The sequence below is a fragment of the Alligator mississippiensis genome, chromosome 11, assembly GCF_030867095.1.
Source record: "Alligator mississippiensis isolate rAllMis1 chromosome 11, rAllMis1, whole genome shotgun sequence".
Taxonomy (NCBI): Eukaryota; Metazoa; Chordata; order Crocodylia; family Alligatoridae; genus Alligator; species Alligator mississippiensis.
In genome coordinates this window covers 34547771-34563258 of record NC_081834.1, presented here as the reverse complement: position 1 = coordinate 34563258, position 15488 = coordinate 34547771, and the positions used below count along the sequence as shown (strand labels likewise).

The window sequence follows — 15488 nt, the reverse complement described above, 5'->3', positions numbered from 1 at the left end:
ATTTGGTTCAGAAAGACAAAGTTAGTTATCTGGTATATAAAGGAACAAGGTTGATAAAAATTGGGTTCCCAGGAAAAGGTCCTCACATAGCCTCACAGAAAAACAGAGCTGGAAGCAACCTCAGGAAGTCACCACTGCTGGTTCCCTACCAAAACACTATTCCCACTTACTGGAGGAGCAATCAGCTGGTGTTGGCTGTGGGCTAAAAGTACAGTGCTAAGAAGTGCCAAGGCCCCCATGGGCACAGGAAAGGACCATAGCAGCAGACTGACCAGAGTTACAGGGCACTGTTATGCCTGGGTTGTGGCTGGGATATACTTTAGGGATATCTGAGACAAGAGTGAGTAAGAGAGAAACTTATGCAGAAGATTTAAAAGGAGAAACCTATGAAAAGCATGAAACAGAGCAAGGAGGAAACGAAGAGTAATAAAGCCTCAAGGCTCCTTCTCTACAAACAATAAAGCTCTGGATTTGGTAGCAGCACTCATCTGTTTTCTTTGACATCCTATGGAATATGCAGTGTTCTTGGCAGAGTAGTTCTGCTGGCCAAGAAACAAGAAGCAAGGGTGTAGGCAGACAAGGTTCCTTCGGTGAATCTGATATCTTTTATTAGACCAACAAGCTTTCAGGTTCAAAAACCCTTCGTCGGGCTAAGGAAGTTTCAGCAGTTGGTGTGTGCTCTTCCTGGATGGAATGAAAATTCAAGAAGCCAGCAGCTGGGCTGGCATGCATACAAGACAGGTAGTCAGTGAAAATGTAGACTGAGGAGTCAATGGGTGAGAGACAGGCTGCGGGGGCGGGGAAGAGAGAGAAAGGGGATGAAAGTGGAGAGATACCTGGGGAGTCAGATGTCAGGCAGGTTATAATGTGTCATAAATCCAATGTCTATATTTAGTCCATGATTTTTAGTATCCAGGGGGTTGATGAAGTGGAGTTCATAGGCTCGTCTCTGAGAAGTGTTTTGTAAGTTTTGTAAGTATACTAAAAATCAGATAAATCACTAGCAAAGCAAATAGGGCCCGACAGTGTGTAACTGCTCATCATTCTGCGATTAGGTAGGCAGAAGTACTCTTAGCAGCAGCACTCCATTAAAAGGATGTTTCTCAGGGAAGATCAAACTCATCCTGGCTCTGAGAATGCTTTTATGTCCCAAGAGCCACAAGTATTTGAACTGAAATATTTGATTAGGAAAATAAATAAATACAGCACACTAAATGTGGTTTAAATGTTATATTCAAACAAATTCAAAGCTTTACGTGGAAAGAAATTATTTTTATTGGAATACTTGTAAAAATGTAAAGACAATACACAATAGCATGTACTTCCCTTGCATTGTTTATTTAAATTTAAGAAAAAAAAACAAAGGCACTGAAAAGTGTTGACACACTGATTTTAGCACACCCAAAGAACTGTGCATGATATGCCATGGTTGTCCACTCATCCACTTCAACAGAGTTTAACTCTCTTCCACTGAGGTCATTGTGACACCTCCAGTTTCACCGTCACTATTGGTAGAATCACTTGCACTACTTATTAGTTCCATTTCAGAATCAGACTGAGGCAAATCTGATTCAGAACTCATTGAACCATATTCTCTTTCACTTAAGGATGGTTTTACTAATGAGTCTATGGGTAAGGGCAACCTATCGTCACACTGCATCTTCTTCACTAATTGTTCTTCTGATTGATTCTCCAGAAGCAAGAGATTTTGAGAAATAGAAACAAGCTTAGCAGTGTATTCATTTGGTTTTGATTTGACCTGAACAGTCAATTATATGAATTCATAACTTGATTTTTGGTTTGGATTATTATGCGAATGTATTTACCCTCTTGTTTACAAATCAATAAAACATACGTGTACTCTCTCACACACTTTTAGGGATAATCACCTGAAAAAGATTAATTACAACTTTGAAACTGCCAAGCTTGCCTAATATTGTATAGGCATCCATTCGTTGTTACTAATGAATTTTATGAAACAATTAATTTTTTTAAATGGAAAAATTTCCCACAGAAAGATAAAGCACTGAAAAAATTTCTGCCCCACGTCTCTGGTTGTCATCAGTCCAGATGAGGAGGAAGAAGTTATCTAATATGCAAATTAGAAGAACCACGTGTTTCCACAAAGCCTGCAGATTTCTGGACTTTGCTTCTTGTTAGCGAGATTTATATAGGCAGGCTGAACGCTAACTGTTATAATTGTTGCTTGAAGTCAGATACAGAAGATATGCTAAAGGAAGTGGTTACCTAGGGTCAGTGGTCTAAACAGTGAATTAAAAAAAAAAGTTTACTGACCCTTCATAATCCTGGAGACTGCTGGTGTCAAGGATACAGAACACCATCAATGGCTTACCCAAGGCAGACCTGGATACCATGGCATGAAACAGAGCAGCAGCAAGCAAAAACATACGCTAGAAATGAGAGAAAGAGTACAGTGTAAAAAACAAAGGGCAAAGGTTGATCACATACAGGAGGCTAATAAACACTCACTGGGTGGATAACAATTAACTATTCCCAGTTCTTTTTTTCGAACTTGTCACAGCCAAACAACTGACTAGCTGGAGGGAAGAGGTTTCCGTTTCAAAGGCTCCTTTCCCATACATTTGCTTCAGTTCAACTTGAAGCACTTTGAAGTTCTTTGTTCCTCTTCCACTTTGGGAGAAAGGATAGTTTTATGATTAAAGCAATGAACTAGTAGTTAAGAAGCCTGAGCTCAAAGAGTTGGGGGAGAGAGAGCAGAAAAAGCAGAAAAGCAAGAGGGAGAAATGCATGTCCACATCAAAGAAAAACTGTCTTTTCACTACTTTTCCCTCTTTCCCAAAGCTAAGGAAATCATAGAATTTTCCACCTTCTGAGGAACCATAGAAAATTAGGGTTGAAAAGGACCTCAGGTGGTCATCTAGTCCAATCCCCTGCTCAAAGCAGGACCATCCCCAACTAGATCATCCCAGCCAAAGCTTTGTCTAGCTGGGTCTTTAAAACCTCCAAAGATGGAGAGTCTACCACCTCTCTGGATAACCTGTTCCAGTGTTTTACTACACTCCAAGTGAGAAAATTCTTCCTAATATCTAACCTAAACATCCCTTGCTGCAACTTGAAATGGTTGCTTCTTGTTCTTTCATCTGCCACCACTGAGAACAGTCTAACTCCATCCTCTTTTGAATCCCCCTTCAGGTAGTTGAAGGCTGCTACTACATCCCCTCTCAGTCTCCTCTTCTCTGGACTAAATAAGTTCAGTTCCTACAGCCTGTCCTCGTAAGTTACGTACCTCAGCCCCCACACCGTTTTTGTTGCCCTGCACTGGACTCTTTCCATTTTGTCCACATCCTTTCTGTAGTGGGGGCCCAAAACTGGACACAGTTCTACAGATGTGGTCCTACCAGTGTTGAATATAGGGGAATAATCACTTATCTTGACCCACTGGCAACACACCTACCAATGCAGCCCAGTATGCTGTTAGCCTTCTTGGCAACTAGGGCACACTGCTGACTCATATTCAGCTTAATATCCACTGTAAACCCCAGGTCCTTTCCTGAAGAGCTGCTGCCCAGCCAGGCAGCCCCCAGCCTGTACTGATGCATGGGCTTGTTCTGTCCTAAGTGCAGGACTTTTGACTTATTCTTGTTGAACCTCATGATATTCCTTTTGGCCCAATCCTCTAATTTGTCTAGGTCACTCTGAATCCTAGCTCTAGCCTCCAACATATCTACTACTCCCCCCCAGCTTGGTGTCATCTGCAGACTTGATGAAGATGCACTTTAAGCCACCTTCCAGATCGCTGATGAAGACATTGAACAAAACCGGCACCAGGACTGACCCTGGGGCACTTCACTTAATACCAGCTACCAACTAAACATTGAGTCATTGATTACTACTCTCTAAGCCTAATGCTCCAGCCAGTTTTCTATCCACCTTACAATCCATTCATTCATCCTATAATTCCTTAGCTTGCCTGTGAGAATGTTGTGGGAGACTGTATCAAAAGAACTGTCTCTCTAACGGTTTTGACCAGCCTAATGTTCAAGAGGGTCACAAATCCTATGCTGGTAAACCTAGAAACAATGGATAGGATCCAACAGAGCAGAGGAAGCCTTTGTCTATGAACTTCATTCCAATTCTGCATAACCAAGCATTAGAAATGGAAGAAACCCTGTTACTTCCCTAAACCCACAGTCTAGCCAATATTCCCTACTGCATTTTTGCAGAATATCCCCTAGCCAAGGGCTTCTCTTGGATGTATTATGCTAAACTGTATTAAGTAGGCATTTTGTTTATCATGAAAATATTAACTCATCCAGACGGACATTGCAATTGCTAAAGTGTATTTAGCAGGTTCTATTTAAAAGAAACTTTCCTGGTCCCTCAATTTTTTTTCCACTGGTGACAGGTAACAAAGCAGCCCACATTCTTGAAATAAGAGTAATGAATCTACCACAAATTCTAGTGCCCATGGAAGCTGAAGTCATACAACAGGTGAAAGGGGAAAAGACCTCCTTTGCTAATCACCCAGATGGTGAATCCTCTCAGCATTCGTATTTCAACAGTTTTTAGGGAAAAATCTAAGATCACTGTCCCAGCTCCATCCTAGCTCAACAGAGTCCCAGTCGTGGGATGAATCCCACCAGGTTTCTGTTAGCCCTACTAAACACCTATGACTTAGTAGGGCTAACAGAAACCTGGTGGGATTCGTCCCACGACTGGGCGGTACATATTGAGGGTTATAGGCTGTACAGAAAGGACAGGGTGGGGAAGAAAGGGGGAGGGGTTGCGCTCTATGTCAATGAGCAATATACATCGACCCTCATCAAGACGGAATCGAAGGATGAGGAAGTAGAAGGATTGTGGGTTAGGTTACATGGGGGGCAAGGAGAAAGGGATTTGGTGGTAGGGGTCTGCTACAGACCCCCACACCAAGGGGAAGAACTAGATTTGGGGCTCCTGAGGCAGCTCTCGGAGACCATAAAAGCTAAGGAGGAGGTAGTCATGGGGGACCTAAACTACCCGGACATCTGCTGGGAGACACAGACAGCAAAGTCCCACCATTCACGCAGGTTTCTAACCTGTGTACAGGACCTCCACCTGACACAGGAGGTACACGGTCCTACTAGGGGGAATGCCTTACTGGATCTGGTATTGGCAACGGATGACATGGTAGGGGACCTACAGATCGGTAGCCGTCTGGGGGACAGTGATCACCTAATAATAGAATTCTTCATAAGACGTTGGGTGGGTAAGGTAACTACTAGGGTGAAAGTGGTAGACTTTAGGAAAGCTGATTTCAATGAACTCAGGCGAGTAGTCAAGGATGCACTGCAGAGTAGGAGTTCTGAAGTGATGGGAGCCCAAGAAGGGTGGCTGTGCCTTAAGGAAATGATCCTTCGGGCACAAAGGGAGACGATCCCAATGCAAGGAAAAAAGGGAAAGGGCCTAGGAGGCTTCCTTGGCTGACCAGACAAATCCAGGGCAGCCTATGGGCCAAAAGGGGGGCACATAAAAAGTGGAAACGGGGAGAGATTACCAAAGAGGAGTATACCTCCTCTGCTCGTGCTTGTAGGGAGGCAGTTAGATGGGCCAAAGCTACTATGGAGCTGAGGATGGCATCCCAAGTAAAAGACAACAAGAAATTATTCTTTAGATATATAGGGAGTAAAAGGAAGGCCCAGAGAGGAATAGGACCCCTGCTAAATGGGCAGAAGCAATTGGTGACAGACAGGGGGGACAAGGCTGAACTCCTCAATGAGTTCTTTGCCTCAGTGTTCCTAAGCGAGGGGCAGGACATGGCTCTCACTGCGGTTGTAGAGAGGCAGCAGCAAGGCACCAGACTACCAAGCGTAGACCCTGAGATGGTGCAGAGTCTCTTGGAAGAACTGGATGCCTTTAAGGCGGCAGGCCCGGATGAGCTCCATCCAGGGGTACAGAAGGCACTGGCCGACGTCATTGCACAGCCACTGGTGGGAATATTTGAATGCTCGTGGCGCATGGGGAAGTCCCGGAGGACTGGAAAAGGGCCAATGTGGTCCCCATTTTCAAGAAGGGGAGGAAGGAGGACCCGGGCAACTATAGGCCAGTCAGTCTCACCTCCATCCTAGGCAAAGTCTTTGAAAAAATTATCAAGGCTCACATATGCGAGAGCCCGGCAGGACAAATTATGCTGAGGGGAAACCAGCACGGGTTCGTAGCAGGTAGATCATGCCTGACTAATCTAGTCTCTTTTTATGACCAGGTTACGAAATTCCTGGACACAGGAGGAGGGGTGGATGTCGTATACTTAGACTTCAGGAAGGCCTTCGATACGGTATCCCACCCCATACTGGTGAACAAGTTAAGAGGCTGTAACTTGGATGACTACACAGTCCGGTGGGTGGCGAATTGGCTGGAGGGTCACACCCAGAGAGTCGTGGTGGATGGGTCGGTTTCGACCTGGAAGGGTGTGGGCAGTGGGGTCCCACAGGGCTCGGTCCTTGGACCGATACTCTTTAACGTCTTCATCAGCAACTTGGACGAGGGAGAGAAGTGTACTCTGTCCAAGTTTGCGGATGACACAAAGCTATGGGGAGATGTGGACACGCCGGAGGGCAGGGAACAGCTGCAAGCAGACCTGGATAGGTTGGACAAGTGGGCAGAAAACAACAGAATGCAATTCAACAAGGAGAAATGCAAAGTGCTGCACCTAGGGAGGAAAAATGTCCAGCACACCTACTGCCTAGGAAATGACCTGCTGGGTGGCACGGAAGTGGAAAGGGATGTTGGAGTCCTAGTGGACTCCAAGATGAACACGAGTCGGCAGTGTGACGAAGCCATCAGAAAAGCTTATGGCACTTTATCGTGCATCAGCAGATGCATGACGAATAGATCCAAAGAGGTGATACTTCCCCTCTATCGGGTGCTGGTCAGACCGCAGTTGGAGTACTGCGTGCAATTCTGGGCACCGCACTTCAAGAGGGATGCGGATAACCTGGAGAGGGTCCAGAGAAGGGCCACTCGTATGGTTAAGGGCTTGCAGGCCAAGCCCTACGATGAGAGACTAGGGCACCTGGACCTCTTCAGCCTCCACAAGAGAAGGTTGAGAGGCGACCTTGTGGCTGCCTATAAGTTCATCACAGGGGCACAGAAGGGAATTGGTGAGGTTTTATTCACCAAGGCGCGCTCGGGGGTTACAAGTAATAATGGCCACAAGCTAGCAGAGAGCAGATTTAGGCTGGACATTAGGAAGAACTTCTTCACAGTTCGAGTGGCCAAGGTGTGGAACAGGCTCCCAAGGGAGGTGGTGCTTTCCCCTACCCTGGGGGTCTTCAAGAAGAGGTTGGATATGCATCTAGCTGGGGTCATCTAGACCCAGCACTCTTTCCTGCCTATGCAGGGGGTCGGACTCGATGATCTATTGAGGTCCCTCCCGACCCTAACATCTATGAATCTATGAATCTATGAATACTAAGCGTGATGAGTGGGAAAAAACCCCCCAAACCACAGCAGGTAAGAAGTTTGTTCAAGGAGCTCTAATATCCTGGTTCCTGCTCTGGAAGCAAATTTGGTGACTTAGGGTTCTTGATGACTAAGGGGACATAGTTTTTTTACTTAGTGTAACTATGTCTTCTAATCTTTTCAAACCAGCTGTGAACTTTCACCGCCTGTGAGGATATATGGTGTTGTGAGAGAAAGTGGTTTTGTCAGAATCACTACCTGCTGCTTTGGAACTTGCTCATGCTGTTGCCCATTACAGCGAGGAAATTCACTGTTTGGGAGTGCAGCTTCCAAGTCTGGGGTATAACCACCTTATAGTACAAAAGCCAGTGTAAAAGGGTTAATTCTAATCAATGCCTGAGGCTATATTCCATGGGCAAAATCACGTGCTCTCAGATCATTAGAAGGGACATGGAAGCTATGCAGGCAGCTTGCTTGTGCAACCTGGACTTTAGGAAAAAAAGGAAGTCTTTAATACCAGCAGACAGCCTGAAACTAATAGCAAACTGCAGGCTCTTCAAAGCCAAGAACTAGTTTCTTGAGGTCCCACTGAGTGAGGAGGTGGATTGTACCCCCCGCCACACCACATAGTTCATGGTGATCCACAACAACATTGAGATGTGTGAGAGGCTGTTGCAGGCCCTGTATGCCCCGCAGAATCTCTGCTGTGTCCATACAGATGCCAAGCTCCTAAGGACTTCCAGAAGGCAGTACATGGGATCGTATCCTGTTTCCCCAATGTCTTTGGGCCAGCAATCTGAAGTGGGTGGTCTATGCATCCTGGTCAATGCTTCAGGCCAACATCAACTGCATGGAAGACCTGCTCCAGCATCCAATACCCTGGCAATTCTTCCTGAATACATGTGGCACTGACTTTGCACTCAAGATCAATGCCAAGATCCTCCAAGCCCTGAAGCTTCTGAAAGTAAAAAACAGCCTGAAGCCAGAAAAGCCCTCAGAGGCCAAGAAGTTCCATCGCTGGAAGTTCGCTTATGAAGTGGGTGACTCTACCAGTTGGCCAGACACATTGAAAAATCCACCAACCTATGGCAGTGTCTATGTGGTAGTCACTCTATTGCCCAACAGATCCTACAGTGGTCAAAGGATACATATAGCCCTGGTGAACACATCTGGGCCACCCTGCAAAGTATGCCAGAGATGCCACAAGGAGCCACTTACAATGACAAGCATGAGTTGTCAGACCTGAATGCCACTGTGCAGCTAGTCAAGTGGCAAGAGCTGGAAGGGGAGGCTAGCAAAGGGGTGCCCTACCCACCCTGAGCAGGCAGACAGTCTGTCTCTGTGGTGTCAGTGGCTGGCCCTGGACGTTCCAGAACCACCATCTGCTCGTCGACCAGCTTGGCCCACAGAAAGACGAGCAACAAGCCGGTGCCTGGAAGAATACCTGTGCTACAAAGCAGTGCCTGGGAAAGAGTTCTGAGCAGGGGAAAAGACTGATGACAGGGACAACTGTAGGACCCAACCATCCCAGTGCAAAATCCTCTCTCTGCCCCTTCACAATGTCCAGCAGTGGGAAGCTGGACAAGAAATTAAGGCACAGAGCCAGAGACTGTGGGCTGGCATACACCACACTGAGCCCAGAGACCTCGAAATCAACCTTTTTTTTTTTTTTCTATGGCAAGCTCTAAATGCTGCTTGCATATCAGTGAAACCTGCACAAGTCTGTCAACCCCTTGCCTTAAAATATGGACCAAGATATCCAGTATAAGTCTGCTCCACTTTTCAAGAAAAACCACCTCCAGAAAACGGTTTTCATCAATGCCTGGAGAGGCTTCTTGAGACTAATTCTGTTGTGCTCCTGTTCAGATGAGGCATAAAACTGAACAGAGAGTACAGTATAGTAACTCTGCTTCTGTGGTTTGTGTAGCAGGTCAGTGACCACGGGGTGGCTGTGACACCCTCTGGTGGCCGTGCAGCTCCTGCCTGGCTCAGGCCTGACTGCAGCCCTTCCCTTTTGATCTTGCCTATCATGCCTTGATTTTAATAAAGATTATAAAAGGGAGGCTGGCTGTGGGCTCCACGTGAGCCTGAGCCTGTGTTGATCTCCACTGGGCTCTCCCTGAGTCACCTCAATAATGGTCCTGCGCTCCCAGACCAGCAGGTCCTTTCAATCTGCCTGTGCCCCTCCTGGGCACAATCACCTTAGGGGCTCTTTGTGTGGCTCCTTAACCTCCCCTATACCACGTCCCAAGCCTCGCGGGTGTTATCATAATTATATTTGGCTCTTTTGTACACCAGGCCCCTGGCCCTGTCTGCTGGGCCCTTGATCCTCATCTGCTCACACCCCTTTCAGGCTCCAGGCCTCTGGCCCCCTGTCTGGCCCTGTAGCCTTACACCGTAGCCACATTGTACCCACTCTAGGCTCAACTGCTACTCAGGCCTCAGGGCTGCCCCTGGCAGAGCTCAAGGCTATCGCATGCCGCATGGGCACTAATGGGACGCCCATAACTGTCCCATGGTCTCAGCCCAAACCGCCAGAGTAAACTGTAACATATCCATAAGTCCCCGGGATATAACAAAAATACCAAGGTGAAGCAGCCCTCTGCCCCTTTAAGAGGGGAACCTTCCCTCACCCCTTAGCTAGGCATACCTTCTGGCTCCCTGCTCCTTGTGTGTCCTGAGCCTGGCTGCTCCCACAAGCAGCACAGCAGTCAGCCTAGCTCCCCAGGATGGAGCACCTACCCTGCAGCTGTGAGAGAGAGAGACCCCTGACCAACTTGGACTCTAGGCTTAGATATTTCCAGCCTGAGCCCTCTTCCCATCATGTGCCTCTCATTAACTCCCTGCCCCACCTGCAAGCAGCCTCACAGGCTGCTAGTTCCTGTAAGGGAGCAGGCACACCCCAGTGCCCTGCTACAGTTTACACTACAGGCTAAGGAAACTTCTACTCCAGAAAGGGAAGCCTGATTTAAAGTGGTCACCCAGCTCCAGTTTAGGATTTCCCTCCTCCTCTTTTCTGTAACCTGTATTATTCTCTCTATACAGGAGTTGAGCATAGGACCTATTCAGTCTCAAGACAAATCTGATGGTTGTTTCAGAGTCTGGCCAGACTATCCAGAGCTGTAACTGGTAGTTTATCTATATCCTTTACAAAAATCAAGTGTTCTAATTTGGGTGCGGTGGATACACATGCACTTACATCTCAGAGCTAAGAGGTCTGGACATGCAGAACATGTTTCTACACAATGCACACAAAAAGAAACTGAATTGTAGATATCTGGTTTTTTATGCATCTGATGATCACAGTTCAGTTTGTTGGAACACAGATTGAACAACTACCATTTAAAGTTTTATTAAATGTTCTGCAAAAAAAATGTTTAAAATGGCGGGGTATGCATTTGGGAAAAGAAAGAAACCTTTAAAAATTAAAAAAATTGCAGGCATGGCATATTTCTTTGTGGAGGAATAGCACAAAAGAATAACTTTATCTACAACGCATAAAAGTTCTAAAAGCTCTTTCCTGAATTATGGTAGATTCACCTTCAAGTCAGGCAAAACCAGGACTTGAACCTGGAAACTGATACCCTAAACACTAGCCTCTTAGTTCTGGTGGATCTGTTTCTCTGTCAACAGAATTACCAATGATCTGGAGGTTATTACAAATACTAATCGGGAAAAGTTAATTTTTTGCATAAAGGAAACCATGTTGACCCAGTGCCAATGGATTCACATTAAAACCAAGTTGGTCCCTAACAGCTGCATTTGAGAAAGGAGTAGAAGTAGGCCCTGAATAACTCCAAAGAACCTTCCCTGAAACCTTACAAATAAAATGAAAAATAACTGCTAACTGAAGCATCCAATGTAGCTGACTATGAATGAATATTCAGACCAAGATCTTGCTGTCCTTCAAACCCACCTGTAAAGTAAAATGTCTACTTCCAAATCCGTTGCATCAATTTCTTTTGAAATTTTGAGTGGTTGAGCATGGGATCCCTGATTAGTTCCTTAAGATTTTGTACTAAAACATTTTTCTAGCATGTGACTTTCCAACATAGGTAAACTTTAAATGAGATAGAAATATGTTTTTGGGGAGGACAGGTAAAAAGCTGGTAAAATGGCAGTATTTCTAGAATGGTAGCATATAGTTTCATACCCAACTCTTCCCTTATTTGGGGAATTAATCAAATTAGGTTCTTCTTTTCTCATTTCTGCCCAGAAGCCCTGCCATTTTTAATTTAATCTAGTATGAAACCTTTCATACTAAATGTTTGTCTACTATTTAAAGTACAGCTAAATCTTTATTAGATTAGACCAGCAACAGATCCAGTGTATTCTACTTGGGCTCCCTTTGTACAATCATAATGTCAAAACAGACCCAGAAGTAATAACTTAACTAGAGAAAGGAGGATCTGGCACTGTAGAAGAAGAAGATAAAAGCTTAGACATCACAAGAGAAGAAGTAGAAGACATCAGAAGCATGAAAAATGGAAAAGGAATTGGCCTGACAATATACCTGCAGAAATACTAAGAACAGGAAACAAGACGATTGACAGACTGTACAAAGTCTGCAATATGATATGGAAAAGGAAAACCTGGTCAACACAGTGGACAAAAATCAATAATAATCCCTATCCCAGAGAAGGGGAATCTATACCAATGTACCAGCTACTGCACCATTAGCCTCATCAGTCATCCAAGTAATGTGCTTCTTAAAATAATACTAAATAGGCTCAAGCCGCAAATAGAGACTGTATTAGCAGAAGAACAAGCTGGATTCAGCTCTAGAAGAAGCACCACAGAACAGATCTTCAACCTCAGAAGCAAGTGTGAAAAATACTGTGACCACCAAAAAGAACTCCATCATAATTTCATAGACTTTTTTAAAAGCTTTTGACAGGGTGTGGTGAAAAGCACTTTGTCTGACAATGAAGAAGCATAACATCAGTTCAACTTTCATTCTTTGGAGATGTCAGAACAACTATGGAGTCTCCCTATGCCTGAAGAAGGGTGCTTGTGCTTGAAAGCTTGCAAAGAACGTTGTTCCAAATACTCAGTCTAATAAAAGATACTACATCTACACAAAGAACCTTTCCTGCCTAACATCAGTCCCACCTTAATAAGTCTTCTAGAAGAACTCTACAACAATACAAGTAGTGGAGTCCTGCTTAACAACAACATTGTGGAGTAGTTTGCAACCTCAGTAGGAGTATGTCAAAACTGTCTTCTTTCACCATGCTTATTTAATTTATACCTGGAACAAATCTTGTCAGATGCCTTAGAAAACTTCACTGGAACAGTGTCAGTTGGAGGATGAGACATTAACAATCTTCCTTTTGCTGATGACATTGACCTTATAGCTAGAACTGTAGAAGAGCTTAAGGAAATAACAGAAAGGCTGCATAAGGCTACAAAGAGATATGGAATGGAAATTAGTGTGGAGAAAAGCAAAGTATTTATAACATCAGCCAGTAGCAATGATGATGCATCAATAACAATTGGTAATGAGAAGCTAGAAAAAAGTAACACATTTTAAATACCTTGGAACAACCATCACAGAAACAAGAAAAAGCTACATCAGAAAAAGAAGTAAAAACAAGTATAGCCATTGCCATTGGACAACTAGCAAAGCTGAAGAAAATCTGGACTAGCAGCAATGTCACAATGAAAACCAAACTACACCTACTATATGCTGTTGTCATTTCAACAATTCTGCAAGACCTAGACACGCACTACAGCACTGGAAAAGCAAATAGAGACCTCTGAAATGCAGTGCTATGCATACCCTACACTACATGCAGAACAAATGAATCTGTGAAAGATGAAATCAGATGAAGTTGACAAATACGAACCCTTACTTGAAATCGTAAGAAGAAAGATGCAGTGGTTTGGACACGTAACAAAAAGGCCCAGCACTCTTATCAACACCATTCTACAGGGTGCTGTGGATGGACAAAGAAGAAAAGGAAGACCTAGGACAAGCTAGACTACCATCAAAGACTGGACAGGAATAAAACTGACTGATTGTACAAGGATTGCAGAAGACCAGGAAGAATGGAATAAAATTATTGCCACACCAAAAGTGCCCCAACATTCAGTGCAGTCTTGGAACTAACTTGACTTGTCTTGACTTGGGCCCCCTCTACACATTACATGTATCACACAAATACTGGGTTAACTGTGCAATTAATTTAGACTAGCTACACATGCAAATTAACTATCATGCTATGAAAAGGTCTAACCAGCTATAAAGCTATTGTTGGAAAATGTGTAATAACTTTATAGGTAGTTCCCACCCTACTATACATGCAAATTAAAGCTGGATCTGTCCCTGCAGCTCGGAGACCCTGCAGCAGACCGGTAGGGGTGTGTGAAGCAGGCCCTATTCGATTCAGATTTGGACTGAATCAGGGGCAGTGATTTGATTAGTCGATTCAGATCACTGACCCCAATTCAATTCAGCCGAATCCGAACTTGAAGATTCGATGCCGATTCAGAGAATCTGAGATTCGGACATAGACACAGCTTTAAATGTTTTTTCTACATACCTTGAGGTACCAGCGCAGCTTGTGAATGCTGCGATGCTGGGGCGCATGAAGCATCCCACAGGAGTGAGGGGTGGGGCCCTCCACATGCCCAGCAGTGAACCTGGAAGTGGACCGGAAGTACTTCTGGTTCACTTCCAGGTCCGCCAGGGAGTGCACGGGTGCCCCACCCTGCGCCCTCCCAGTTTGGCCAGGAGGCACCAGTCACTGAGCCAGGGGAGACATTGTGGGGGGGAGGGGGGCAGAGCGCGCTCTCTGGTGGACCTAGAAGTGGACCGGAAGTGCTTTTGGTCCACTTCTGGGTCTGCTGCCGAGCGTGCTGGGGTACACTCCATCCGCCCCAGCATTGCAGCATTCATGAGCCTCCTGGTACCTAGAGGTATGTAGAAAAAACATTTAAAGCTGTGTCTATGTCCCAATCTACAAATCTTTCCGAATTGATTTGGAGGGTTCTGATTCGATTCGGAGAGATTAAAGGGTCCTCTGATTTGATATGGATTTGGAGATTTGGCCAACGAATCAGGCCGAGTCTCTGCCAAATCAAATCAGGGACCGAAGCTTCGCACAGCCCTACTGACCAGGCTCTCCACTTCAGGGGTGCACCATGTGCAATCAGGGCTGGGAGCCCCACAGCTGAAGGGACTCTCAACCCCAGCAGTGCCCAGCAGCTGCAGACTCTGGGTCCCGGCAGCACCCCACACAGGGCCCGCCTCTTGTTCCCAGCCGCCAGCAGGTGCTTCTGCAATTTCCCAGCCCCAGGGGTGCACGGGGCACCCTGCGGCTGGGAGATCACAGCAGCTCTGGGATCGGGCTTCCCTTGCACCAGCAATAAGGTGCAATGAGATCTAATGGGCAATTCCCAAAATCACACTTCCTGTCATGAATGTGTGACGTGGCAGGAGGCTTGATTGCATGGATCACATCTTAGATCCCATCACACTTTTACCTGCAAGTGTAGAGGGGCCCTTGGTTTAAGCTACATTTTGCTGGTGAAACTGAATCTCAGCATACTTGTGTCATTCAGAAGTAGATGAAGGGTGGGGGTAGATGGAGGATGGGTGGGGACTAAGCCATGGCCAACATAGTTAGGCAGACAGATTTTGCAAATGTAGATCAGTCCTCAAATACCATGAGAAAGGTTGCTTGTGTTTGTCATCGCTATCGTGATCAGAACCAGTAAAGATCATGCAGAGAACAGCTGGCTTACCTCAGCCTGTGCAGTTCTAGATCACAACACCTTGTCCTAGCACCCAGAAACCAGACAACCTGCTTTGTTTTTTTACTTTTTTTTAGTTAATGCACCACTCTCCTAAAGGCTACTATGCAGAGAAAACATAACCCTAAACCTAGTGTTAAAAACCCATACATTGTTCAGATGCAGTCATTGCTACTGAGCTTCTGTGCCCTGAACCTGGCATTACGCAGGGGCGGGCAGTTATTTTGGGTGGAGGGTTGCTTAATGAGTTTTGGCAAGCCATTGAGGGCCGCATGACAGGCAGCCAGGGGCAATATTAATTTTGTAAA

General features: G+C 45.4%; 1 pseudogene; it reads left to right on the top strand.

Annotated features, from left to right (window-relative positions):
- The first annotated feature begins 7833 nt into the window (after positions 1–7833).
- LOC102558343 (beta-1,3-galactosyl-O-glycosyl-glycoprotein beta-1,6-N-acetylglucosaminyltransferase 3-like) lies at positions 7834–8902 on the top strand (annotated as a pseudogene).
- The last annotated feature ends 6586 nt before the right edge of the window (positions 8903–15488 follow it).